Source organism: Aegilops tauschii, chromosome 3 (assembly GCF_002575655.3).
Source record: "Aegilops tauschii subsp. strangulata cultivar AL8/78 chromosome 3, Aet v6.0, whole genome shotgun sequence".
Taxonomy (NCBI): Eukaryota; Viridiplantae; Streptophyta; class Magnoliopsida; order Poales; family Poaceae; genus Aegilops; species Aegilops tauschii.
In genome coordinates, this window is record NC_053037.3 from 94,333,269 (window position 1) to 94,347,354 (window position 14,086).

Here is a 14,086-nt window from a genome sequence, read left to right on the forward strand (position 1 = left end):
GGACGACGGAGAGGCCTAGGAAGGGGACGACGCGGAGCCGGGGAAGACGCGGCAGTGGAAGCCCGCGCAGAGAGGAGTAAGAGGGTTCACTGGTTCGGCTGCGGTGTGAGGCTGCCGTCGCCGCAGGGCCTGGCCAGCGGTGGGAATAGTAGGTGGCGGTGAGGCCTCCGCGGCAGCACAGCCGGCCACGGGAGGCAGGAGCATGCGGCACGACCGGCGCTGCTTTGGGCGGCTGGAGCAACAAGACCAGAGGTTGAAGAAGCAATACGGCCGTTGGATGGACATCGTACGGTCACTGGAGCTAGAATCGTTCATATTGACTAAGTTGTCAAAGCACTCCGTCCCCGTCAACTTAGTAGGCCCACAAGTCAGCCTCCCACCAAGGTGGGTCCCAACCAGCAGGGGGAGTATTCATTTTTTTGTGCGTAATAAGGAGGCACTTCTGGTGGGTCCGAGCTAACAGCGGGGGAACGTTTTTTCGCGCAATACGGTGGCCCGTCCGGTGGGTCCCAGCAGTCAGGGAGGAAACATTTTTTTCGCGAAATACGGTGGCCCGTCCGGTGGGTCCCTGCTGTCAGGTGGAGGAATCATTATTTTCCGCGTAATAAGGAGGCACTTTCTTGCTGCCGTCGTGGACCCAGCTGTCAGCCTCTCCACGTACAGTCCATGTCCGATGGAAGCCGTTCCTTGACCACGTTGACCACGCCGCGCCGAGAGCACCAGGGCGGTGGACGACGGCGAGGCCTAGGAAGGGGACGACACGGAGCCGGGGAAGACGCGGCAGTGGAAGCCCGCGCGGAGAGGAGTACGAGGGTTCACTGGTTCGGCTGCGGTGTGAGGCTGCTGTCGCTGCGGAATAACAAGGGGTGTGGGTGAGTAGAGGGATGGCCTGGCCAGCGGTGGGAGTAGTAGGGGCGGTTAGGCCTCTGCGGCATCACAGCCAGCCACGGGAAGCAGAAGCACGCGGCACGACCAGCGATGCTTTGGGCGGCTGGAATAAGAAGACCAGAGGTTGAAGAAGCACTACGGCCGTTGGATGGACATCGTACGGTCACTGCAGCTAGAATCGTTTATATTGACTAAGTTGACAAAGCCCTTGGTACGCGTTAACTTAGTAGGCCCACAGGTCAGCCTCCGAAATGGTGCGCCCCAGATGTCAGGGGGACGAATCATTTTTTGGGCGGCTGAAGCAAGAATATCCGAGATTGAAGAATAAGCACGACATCCGTTGGATGGACATCCAACGGCCATAGCTGCCAGAACCGTGTGTTGTTGACAAAGCCTTGCATACGCGTCAACTTAGTCTTTTTAGGGGACGCGTCAACTTAGAAGGCCCACAAGTGTGTGGCAGAGAACATATAGCCCATTTGCGATTTGTAAGAATGTACAACCCATTTTTTTAATTCTAATGGAATTTACTACAGCCCATTTACAGTTTGTTAAAAATACAACCCATTTTCTAGCTAGGACAATGATTAATAATTTCAACCAACCGCTCAAAACAGAATTCAAAAAAATTCCCACATTTTTATGGGATCCGAAATATTTTTATCCGAAATTTCTAGTCAGATTAAATATAATTTCAAAATAAAGTTGTATTACATTAAAATCCAGCGAAATATTGCGCGCGCAACAAGTAATGAAATTAAAATTTTCAAATTCTGAAAATAATATATTTTTAAACTAATTACGCGTTTGGTGCATTTTTTTATAGTTACTGCCCAGTTATTATAATTACATCCCATTTATTATTTCTTAAAGTTCATTTTCTTGTTAAGCCTAATGCATACCTCCTAGGAAAGTTTGCAGCCCAGCGGGGCGGAGAATAACAAGTTGACCCGGATATTGTGTACAATTGTCGGCCCAGTTGCATTGCTTATGTTGAAAAAAAGGCATGTGTAGTACAGTACAACCTAACATGGCTACTCAACCCACATTCAGCGACGCCAGAAAGGCCCAAACAAGGCTTCGGTACAACTTTTTGAAGTCACTGAGCTCAATTAATAACTTAAGAAAAAAGTTAGATTACAGTGGAACCTAATTAAAAGCTGTCACGAGCAAAGAAATAATTCAACGGGTCCCACTTGTGCGTGTGTGCGTGTGAGAGAGAGAGAGAGAGAGAGAGACCCATCGGTCGATGCTCGTAAATACATCTTTCAGCCATATGCGTTGCTAATGCTCAGTAAAAACTTATATAGCTAACACAATCATATAGAACATCATAGCACACTTAACTTGCATACAAAAATTTCACGCAGGCGGCACAATCGGGATGGAAGCAGTGGATCGCTATGGGTAGGGCTATGTTGAAACCAATGAACTCGTACATAATGGTTCATCTTCTTTATCAATGACAGGGAAATATCTTGAATGCTGTGCAAAGAAAACAGACAGACAACACAATAAGTTCTGCTAGCACATTAAGTTGACGTACAACCCTTTCTAAAAAAAGTTCAGGTACAAAATTAGAGCAGTTCACAATCAAATGTACTGGCACATCAGTACTTCACACCCATAGCTCAGATTTAACTAGTATCTGACAAGATTCAGTTGTTACCTCAAATTAGAGCACATCCAGGCAGCCAGCCCTGCCTCTTCTCCCAAAGAAGCAGTGGCCTCCGCCGCGCGATGGAGTAGGCCCTGTGCCATCCATCGTTCCGAGCAACACAGGGAAAGTTTGACGTTGACTCCTGTAATGGACGTCGTCAACGGACCCTGGCACCAGCGGCGGCGGCAGGACTTCGATTGATGGATTGACCACTTCTTCGACATGCACGAACACTCGATACAAGTACATCCCTAATGTGGTCCGCGGCGGCCTTGGTGGCGACAAATAGTACAACCCCGGTTCCTGCACCAGTATCTCAACACCAATCACCTTCGGTATGGTGGACGGCTTCTTCATCCATGCCATAACCGTCAGAGCCCAGCTGTCTGGAGGAACAAACATACTTACGAGCTCACCTCCAAGGTCGTTGATAAGCTCATTCATGGACTCGTTGTTCCAAGCACGTCGAGGCATGCCATGGAAGGTAAGCTTTGTTAAAAACTCAAGCTCAGAGGGCACCGAGCCCATCCTGGGTGCCACCGATCAAAGCTCACCAGTGCGCCATCGCAGAACTAACGCCGGGAAGATTCGAACACATGACTGCAGTCGAAAGTTGTCCGGAACCTGACGAAGAAATCAGCTGGTGGCAGACATACTTCGATGAGCAAGTCACTTATTTGGATGTCGTGTGCAATGCCAAGAGCTTTGACAAGGTCGTCCGGTGAGACGGGAGGCCGGTCGCCGTTGATGGTTACCATCAGCACTTTGCCGGCAAACTGGTTGTCAAGAGCCGCCATGCCACTGTTGAGCGACAGCACACAGCGACCGAAGGCAGGACGGACCTCAGGATCTCCAGTCCAGAGATCGGCGTTGACCGGAAACATGATAGTGAGCTTGAGTACAGGGAGTACAGGAGGGGGATTTGGGGGAACTGGAGTAGGAATCGAGATTCCAGAGGTGGGGGAGATTGGGGATGAAAAGGTAGCTTGAATTTCGAACACACGCCAATATGCTCTCGGCGCGCAAGCGCACGAAAACACCGGTGGCGCCCACATGTCGGCCTAAGAGTCCTTATTCTTTCTTTTTTGGAGAGCCCGACCTTTTTTTTGAGGATCTTTTGAGAGCCCGGCCTGAGAGTCATAATTGACCTGTTTGGCATTGCGTTACTACTCGGCCCATATTCAACGACACCTCACTGGCCCAAACAAGTGTACATCATCGAAAAGACACTGAGCTCAAATTATATTACGTAAAAAAAGGAGATACACTCTTAACACTGGAGAATGGTGATGCCCTCATTTAGCCCACCAGTAGTTCGAGACAATAAACAGTTCGAAACAACGATATATATAATATTCAAACACTGACTAGTGACTACTACTGACATAAACAGCAAGACATGATAGTTCATAAGAAGTCTTGCTACACCACCAAAACGCACCCATCTGCAGCGCTCAGACTCTCGTGATCCAGACGAGAATGACATTCTAAACAGAGCCAACTATTACATAGTAAGAGTGACATAGACGAGGATGACCAAATAACGAGGAATATGCATAACAAAAGAAAGAACTACCCATCCAGAACAAGCAGCGAAGACAACAAAGTCATTCCAAGAGATGATCCAACACCATCATAATTTGCAGCCCCGCTTCAGCGACCAATGATCCGGAGACACCAGTACTCCACCCTTTCGACGCAACAGCCCAATTGCCTATCAACCTGAAGGCTTGAACCACATCACTGCCTGTCGTAATTGAGACATCCAAGGATCAAAGTTAATCCGGATGCCTTTGTCATTCTCACCTTCTTTTGGCTGCAGGCTGTATCATTGACAATCAGGGGAGTTTGCTCCCGAACTCCTAGGGCTCGCCGTGTAGACACAATTTTCCATAGCAAACAGAGCCTCTCTGCCATCAAGGTCCTTGCCAACGGTGATCTCCTGGTTAATCGGATAATTGAGTCCGAGAAACAGAGAGTGTGAACCAAGGTTGTTTACCCGCCTCCAACTAAAAAATCCTGAAGGCCCCAACAAGCTGGTATCCTGCTCATAGACGTAACATCCACTGTCCGGATACTCACGTATTTCACGGTGCTTGTATACAGTGGGGTTTTTGCAATATAACTTTTCCGGCTCATGTTTTCGAATGATCATCAGTCTTTTGCCGTCATCTGATCGAGCGAGGAACCAGTTGTGCTTCCCTGTTTTTGGCAAAGGTGGTGTGATTACAAAGGGCAGTAACTGTAGGGACACTGCATCATATCAAAAAGGACAAGAATTGTTAATGTAAGATCAGCATTGTTCGGAGTATGAGTAGGATAATGCAAGAAACATCATTGATATGTCCCTGTTGGAACTGGGAGGAAAATACAGGGAAATGTATACTAGGTTCGAAAATATAGAAGTGCCATGCATGGTTATACTCATGTTATCTCGCAACCGATTCTTCACAGGAAACTACCATGTCATGCATGTTATGGAATCATGTTCTGTCCTCACAAACAAATTCTTCAAGGTAACTAACAGACCATGCATTGTTATATACTCGTGTTCTGTGGGCAAAATTTTTGTGAGGATATTATTCTAGCCATTGATTGCTGAAGGGCGAATATAGGTATGTACACATGGTAAGCATTACAGGATTTCACTACTTCCAAATATAGAGTTCTCCATATGCACATTTACTTCCCTAATGTATGGTTAGATGAAACCAACAGTATGGTGCATGTTTCTACATCATGAAAATGAGGAAACTAACATGGCCATAGATACACACTCATATTTAGTAGTAGTATATAGATTACTGTAAAATAAGGAAAATATCCATATATTCCTAACCGTTTGATTATTCAGGGGTACAAATTGGCTGTAATGACATGATCACAATCGCATGAATTAACTCATTCCAAATATAGCTGATTTACAGCTTCTCTAATACATTGCCATAGTTCTACTCAAATTATGCTCAAGCAGGGATATGCCAATCATCACAAAAAGTTCAAACAGTGTCATGGCGTCATCATTAACATGAGATGGAAACAACTTACACGCGCCGTCCCAGCAATACGTGGTGCCATCTGCTTTGTCGATCGCGTAGATGATGCCACTGTGTTCAATAGCATCACAGAAGTGTTTATCAGCTTTGACGACGATCCACTGCGAGCTGAGTTGTCTCCATCTAAAGAAGGCACCGGCGTAAAGATAGGCGAGTCCCTTGTCGTACAAGGCAATTAGCTTGAAGTCTGCGTAATCCGCATGTCATGTGGGCACTTGGCAGATTACAATCTTCTGCAAAACAAGGTCCGTCCAACTGACGCGGTAATCTAGATGACTAGGACCGCGATGGTAATACTCTATATAATCCAACGGAGGAAGGATAATCTCATGGGAGGTCCGGAAGTTCACGAGCACCAACTTTTTACCGTCTTCTCTGACGGCAGCCATCTAGTGGGAGTTCATGCCGACCCAGTACATACCTGCCAAGAAGTTTCGGGCAATGGTGATCGGATCGAAGTCGAGGGAAATGATGTACGGCGACCCACTACATACCTGCAAAGAAGTTTCGGCTAATGGAGATCGGATTGAAGTCGAGGGGCATCATGTACGCCTCCATATCATGGTGAGCCAATCTCGCAAGACCAGATAGCAGCAAGCAGGGTGTCTTGAAAAGGTTAGGCCTCGCTTCAACGATGGCCATGTGCATGCCCCTCGAGCATGCAGCCAGCCGCAGGGCGCTCAACATATCCATACACGAACAACAGAGATCGAGGACGTCACTGGGGAGATAGCTCCAATCGCGGCTCATATGGATCCTGCGCGGTTAGCGTTCGGCCATGGTGGAGTTTGGAAGGTGGGGTTTTGGGGGGCTTGATTTACGGGGGAGAAGGATGTCGGTGCTGGAGCGGCTAGCGAGGGAATAGTGGTACTGGGGGAGGCGAGCGAGGCGAGGGTATGCGGGGGCACAGTGAGATAATGAAGAGTGACCTCAGGATCTCCGGCGAGACGGAGATGGAGATGGAGTGGTGCTAGGGGAGAGGGAGACAAGGGGAGGCATGCTATACAGCGGCGGTGACAGTGACTGCACAGTGCACAAGGTGAGGCTGACTTTGGTAACCCGGACACGCCGCGTGGACTGGTGTCACCTCGGGCGCAGGGTCTTGTCACTTCACTGTGAGGACCGGATGAATAATAGTATTTTGACCATCAAGTGTACCACAGTTGTACTACTACTACTACTAGTAGGAGTAGTAGGAACATGAGTACACTCCCGTGCTAGCATGCCTCTGGGTTCACTTCGTCCTCCAGCTATCATCCATATTGTGAGCAGAACCAAATTCTCGTGCATGCGGAAGCGCGAAGAAGGACTTTTCTTTTTTGAGGATAACCGCATATTCCTTAACCGTAGTAGGAACATGAGTAGTACTCCCTCCGGTCCTCTTTTGTCTGCGCATAACTTTTTTTAGTATTTCTCTAATTAGTCTGCGTATATACCCTTTTGCATGCGCCCATTTCCCTCCATGCCCGCATTCACAACATTAATTAGCGTACGCATGAGCAGCTGCAGCCAGACTCCAGCCAATAAACTGCAGCATGCAAGTGGGCCATTCTGTGTGCGTGGGAGAGAGAAAAGGCAATCAAAGAGCCCGTCCAATCCATTGCATGCAGCAGTCAAACCACCGCAGCTCTCCTCATGCATGCGCATAACTTCTCCCATTTACTTCTCCATCGGGAACCAATTTTCCTTGGCTTTTTCACTACTCCTTGATCTTCATTTGCATCCAAACCACACTGCATTCACATTGTTTTAACCTCTTCACATCCTCCTGGAGTAATTCCGAAGCCCCTATAAATAATCATCTTCTTCAGTTGGACTAGCCATCTAATCCTAATTCTCCAAACCATAGCCCTCCGGTCCAACGGTTCCAAATGGCAAAAGAGATCGAGATGCAGGTTTTTAGCGTCCAACATGTCCTCGTCGAAGGCTCGTTGAGCATAGTTGCCATAGTCACCGACCACCCAAGGGTTGTTCGGAAGTGGATCAACAATGTATCCAACTCCCTCCAAAAGGTGGAGATGAATGTCATCGGTCTCGACGCAGAGTACACGGAGCGTGCCACTGGGAAGATCCAACGCGCCGCTGTCCTTCAGTTGTGCCTCGAAGATGATGTTTTGGTGTACCACATCATACACGCGCCCTCCATACCAGGTGAGCTTCACGATTTCTTGTCTCGGGAGGACATATACTTCTGTGGGGCAGCCATCGCAGGGGACAAACAGAAGTTGGAGGTGTACAACCTTGATTTGAAAAGCATCGCTGACCTACAAACCAAAATAAAAATTCCTGTAGAAGATTGTGATAAACCGACACCATCCCTATTCGACGTAGCAAATTTTGTGCTAGGAACAAATCTTCACAAGGGTGACGAGACGCTGGCATTAAGGTCATCTGGATGGGAGAATTATCCCTTGACGTACGAGCGGATAAAATATGCTGCCCTCGATGCCCGTGTGAGTTTCGAGATAGCTGCAAGGTCCAGAGAGCTTGTTGCGAAGCCGTCTCCCACAGAAAATGAGAAGAAGAAGAAGAAGAAGAAGAAGAAGATGCTGCACCAGCAGCAGGGCATTATGGTTGGATGAACTATTTCCTCTCTTGTAAAAAAAATATTCCCTCTCTATGTATATTGATATAGATGGACTATTTCGATGGTGTGCATGTCTTTGGAACAAGTAGTAGCGTGGGTCCGCTTGACTATAAGGAACTATTTATCCCCCTAGCTCCTTCCAGTGATCGGTATGCAATGCATGTGTCCGTGGACATGACAGCTTGTCCATGGAAGTTCAACTACGGCGACCATCACGTTTCATCCACTGCCACTCGTGATTCCCACGACTCCGCTCCAACCCACGGCACCACGTCCCCTGATGTGCGCCTTACCCCTCTCGGCCGCACCGCCCCTCTGCCTTTGTGTGCATGACATGTGGGCCACCTTAAATGCGGCGAGCATCAAGTTTCTACCATAGCCACACGCGATTCCCACGACGCCGCATGAACCCATGACACCACACGTCCCCCGACCTGCGACTCACCCCTCTCGGCCCCACTGCCCCTCTAAATTTGAATTTGAAACTTATAAAATGAAAAGATTCAAAACAAATAAACTGGGAGAGAACGAGTATATCATAGGATGTGTCCCATACGAAACAAGTCCCCTGGTTTGTCACCGCGAAGATGCGGTTAGAAAGGCGCACAGCGTCTTCGTACTCGTACGGCAACAAATCGGCCGCAAACAGCATGGTCCACCTTTGACCGCCGTGTGCAAGGTTCGTGCTATCTTATTCAATCTCACTGTGGTTCTATCGTACCAATTCATGCGGTGGCCCGTTGCATGGCTGATCCAAATGTTGGACAAAGGTTCTACGGGAACGGCGTCACCGTTGTAAATGTTGTGCAAATTGATGTTGGTACCCGCCCGTACATATGCAAGCCAATCTCCACTCGCACTGAGCCTAACCTGTGAAACAGTGGGCAGGGGGAGAATTAGGAAATGGACACGGAAGTAGTCTTTAGAATGCATTTACTACATGATCAAACTCATCTTACCTGCTCATCGGAGGAAATCCGAGTGCCCCTCAACGTCGGCATCTCAAGGGGCGTCAACTTGCAACTACGGCCACGCCGCGCAGGAGAGACCCCCAAGGAAACATCCTCGTGCGTTCCACGGAACATCAAGATGCATTTGTATGAGTAGTTTATCTTGTGAGAGAAAAGGATGAACGGGGGAAGGCCTCTAGAGATAGAGATAGACACTAGTACCACCAATGTGTTGGCCTGTGCTTTGCAATGGATCCAAACTAGTAGAATAATACTTGTTCACGTGCTTGAAATATAAACACTCTAGTTTTGATATACATGTGTCAGCAGACATGACAGCTTGTCCATGAAAGTTGAACCACGGCGACCATCACGTTTCTTGTTTCTACCACTACCACACCCACATGCGATTCCCACGACACCGCTCCAACCCTACCTGTAAGCACGATGTCCCCCGACGTGGACATGGATCCTCTGACGTGGCTATCACTGCCTTACCCTGCCTTTCCTTCGCTGACTGGTGGGACCCACACTTGCGGGTCCCACATGTCAGTGATAGAGTGGTAGGATTGTTCACGTCAGGGGATCCTCATCCCCCCGACGTGCGCCTCATCCCTCTCGGCCCCACCGCTCCTTTGCCTTTGTGTGCATGACATGAGGGCCAGCTAAACTGCGGCGACCATCAACTTTCCACCACAACCACACCCGATTGGACGCGGTTTGCCTACTCCGCTGCTGTGCTCCGATCCGTACTCCCGCACCATCGAATTTTCATCCAGCGGCTGTGACACATTTTGTCCCGGGCATCAATCCTTAGCTGGAGTACTTCTGTACTACAGGTAGTACCTGCCGGTGTGGCCATCTATGCCTCATAACGCCTCGACGCCCAGCTGTGGCACCCTCGCCACGACCACGCCACCACCGGCCGGTTCATCTCTAACGAGTGAGTCGCGAACCACACCACCACCATGAGAATGACATGTTGGCCAGCCGCATTTAAGGTCCGCATGTCATTGACTCATAGGCCGGGCACTAAGCCACTGAAGTTCGGTCCCGTGGGCCCCGAGAGGGAAATATAACTCCAGCGGCAGGCCTTGTGGTGCTCCCGCAGTACGAGCTCGTGCCAAACCCGGAATTTGTTTCTTACTACTACCAACTACTAGTAAGGTACACGTGCATTGCATGCATGAGATTCTGGTGGTTTGTGCATTATGCTTCTACATGTGGAGTCTTCTAGATTCTACATGTGGCAAAATTTGGTGGAATGTAGATGATATCCAACAGCCAGTAGTGCTCGGATTTTCCATCTTTGTACCGTCGGATTGGCTTCATCCAACGACCAACTTTCAAAGTTATGGTTTGGTTTGCAGCCTAAGGTTGCCACGCCTAAGCTTAGGCGTGCCAAGTGTGTTTGGTTGCGTGCTCGTCTCAACATAGTTGTTCCCTCTTCATGCATGCTCAACTCAACACCCCTCTTCATGTATGCTCTCTTCATGCATGCTTCTAGTGTATTTGTGCTAAGCTAGTGTGGACTCATGCACCCTCCATACACTCTACCAAACACCCAAAAGTGGGTCGAGAAGGGAACTCTTGGGATCATGCACCCTTCATAAACCCTACCAAACACACCAGGCATGTGTTTGGTTCATTGCTACACTTGTGGCTTGCCACACTTTTCTAGCTACATGGTCCACATGTCATAGACTCAACTTCTTGCCAAATCTTGCCACACTTATGGTGGCCATTTTGTTAGCCACATTTTTGTGGCAGACACACTTTGCCTAAGCTTAGTTGTGGCAAAGTTAGTCATGAATGAAGTTCAACCATGGAGTCTTCTAGATTCTACATGTGGCAGAATCTGGTGGAATGTAGATGATATCCAACGGCCAGTAGTGCTCGGTTTGCCATCTTTGTACCGTCGGATTGGCTTCATCCAACGACCAACTTTCAAAGTTATTCACACACTATATAGGGGGTATAGATATAGATGTGCCGGCCCGTTGCAATGGATCCAAAGTATATCTATTTAGTGGAGTGCACTCTAAACACATTATCTATTTATTTTTCTCTAACCTTTCGTAGCCATGCAACCAAGCCACATAAGCTTCATGGTTGCCCCCCACATCATATTATTCATACTACGTTGACTGAAAAAAGATAAATCACCCAAAACAAGATCTTCCCGTTTTTTGTTCCTACGATGCTGTGCCGTGCACGTACCTACTAGTTGTATAGTGGTAGTACTAGTTGTATAGTACAAACTTGGTACTAGTAGGAGTAGGGTAGTACGGAATGCTCCTACTCTATCAACGAGCCCCATCTGACACCAAATTTCTTGGCTTCCGTGCTACAGCTAGATCTTCGCCTCGTTTCTGTTTTCCAACCCGGCGGCGGGCGGGGTGCAGTTTGCCAATAGTCGGTTTGCTCAACGACGGTCCCACATGAAAGTGAAAATGCTAGGCAACACGCCTTCCCTAAGCTATGTGTCGTGCCGGACGGGCCGTGGAGTACTCCCGATTCCCGGGCGTGTGTGGGGGGGAGTGCGACGCAAACGCGACAGGCCTTTTCCTTTTACTAGCAATGTGCCCGTGCGTTGCGACGGATCCAAAGTAGTAGAATAGTAGTACTTGTTCACAAACTTGAAAGAAATCACTCTTGTTTTGATATACTCCTAATATATTACTCCCTCCGTTCCTAAATATTTGTCTTTTTAGAGATTCCAAATGGGCTATCACATACGGATTATATAGACATATTTTGAAGTGTAGATTCACTCATTTTGCTCCGTATGTAGTCACTTATTAAAATCTCTAGAAAGACAAATATTTAGGAACAGAGGGAGTACTTTTCACTCAAAATATATTTCTCAGGCTGTTTTGATGAGGTGAGGGAGGGATGTGGTTGCTTTCAAGATAATAAGGGGTTTTCTGCAAATTGGAGCAGAGAAGTGGGCTATTGTTGCAAAAATGCCACAACTTACCTCACAGCCGTTAGATGCAAATCTAATGGTCAGAAACGACGGATGGAAGACACACCACCATCACCAACTGAGTCTTTTATAGGAGTAGGAGTAGAGAAACATGTATAAATTGTAACATTTTGGTTTTGCTCCTCGGCACGATCGATAGATAGAAATAATGATTGGAAACGCTAGGGCGGGGCTATTTCCGCCAGATAAGGAGGGTACGTAGTAGCTAGGTTGGCGCATCGTCGGTTTGGTCACACGCGGTCCGACATGTTCTAGTGTTTCTAGCAAGATGCCCGCGCGTTGCACGAAGTTGATGGAGAAGGTAAGCACAACTTATAAATTAAGCAAAGGGATCGCACATGTCAGTATTGACTGGAACGAGAATGCAACAGCACAATAAGAATTAAGGCCACGATGATGATGCGATCGCAGTGGTGGTTACAAAAGGCAAGAACAAAGATGCATCCATCAACATACGACCTCCTCCTCCTGAACTTAGTGCGCCGGGCCACCGACCGGCGGCTTTTGTGGCGAGGTCGAGGTGCTTCTCAGCAAAGGCATCCAAGGCTTCCAGCCGGTTGAGGAAGGCCAACGTCGTAGCGTCCTCACTGGCCTTGTAGATACCTATGTACACGATTTGCTCGTACACGTGGATGTGTAGGTCGACGAATTCTTGCAGGGCGAGGCGCCTCGTGGCGAGCGCGACCTCCAGGTGGACATTCTTCGTGGCGTCGGCGGGCATTCACAGGGCCACCAGTGCTTGAAAGAGGTTCCGGCCATGGAGGCCAATTAGGGTGGCAGACAATGAGGAGCCCGGGCGCGCGGGCTGGAGGAGTACGGCGATGTCGTCCGCGAGCTTCTTGAGGATGGTGAATTGTTGGTGGTGGCAACGATCATCTGGTCCAACTGAGAGTCGTAGTTGGCGTCGACGGCGGCCATCCACCAGCCGGTCTCCAACACCGTCTGGAGACGATCCTCGGTGCCATGCCGCAGGCCGATGTCGTGGACCATCTGGCACAGCCGCTGGCCACTCGCGCGCATCGCCGCCATGGGTCTGGAGTGAGCTCTTTTGCGCTTAGTGTAGGTGCTTAGGCAAATGCTTAGGTGCATACGATGTGGTAGATGCATTGGAATGGAGGGGCGCCTTTATATGAGGGCAAACTGCGTTGCATTCACACCGTGCAACCTCTTTTCCCAGTCCTCCTCCCATTACTTCCCTCATGCATTAATTGAAGGAGGATGCATTGGCCGTTCAACATTTCGGGAACCGCTACTCCCTCCCTCGTCTGCATTAAAGCCGTATCGGGAACTGCGCCGCCCGTTGTCAAGTCGAATAGTACTACGCCGCCCGCTGCACGCCCGGCTGAACACGCCTCCTCGCCTCCATTAAACCCGCATGCAAACCGAGAAACCTACTCCGGCCACACGTCCTTTCATGAGCGGGCTGGAATTAAACGCAACACCGGTCGAGCTCCTCCCGTCCGCCCTCAGTTTAAACGAGGCCAGACGCCGGCCAAGCTCCTACCGTCCGCCCTCTATTTACATGAGGCCAGACAGACAGCGGGCAAGAATCGCACCCCTCCGCCACTCCCCCATCTCCTCCTTCACCATTTTCTTCACTCTTCCGATGGCTTCCGAGGAGCCGTTCTCCGGCATATTACCCGGCTGGGTGGCCCGCCGAGCACTCCGGATACGGGCGAGGCCGCTCGGTGCTTCACCAACCTCGCTTGGCCCGACGGAGCCAGTTGCCGCCCCAAGCAGGCGCGTGGTTCAGCAACTCGTCACTCCAATTCAGCTCGATGAGGAGTGGCGAGTTGCTCCACGCCGGCACGGTGGCGAGCACACCGGTACAGGCATCGTCATTGCTGCGCCTTCTGGGTCTGTGGGCGCGCCTCCCGTGCCTGCGGCAGCACCATGCAGGCAGAGACAGAAGCCGGGTGCGTGGAGAGCGACGAGTCGGTGGCCACCTTCTCCGTG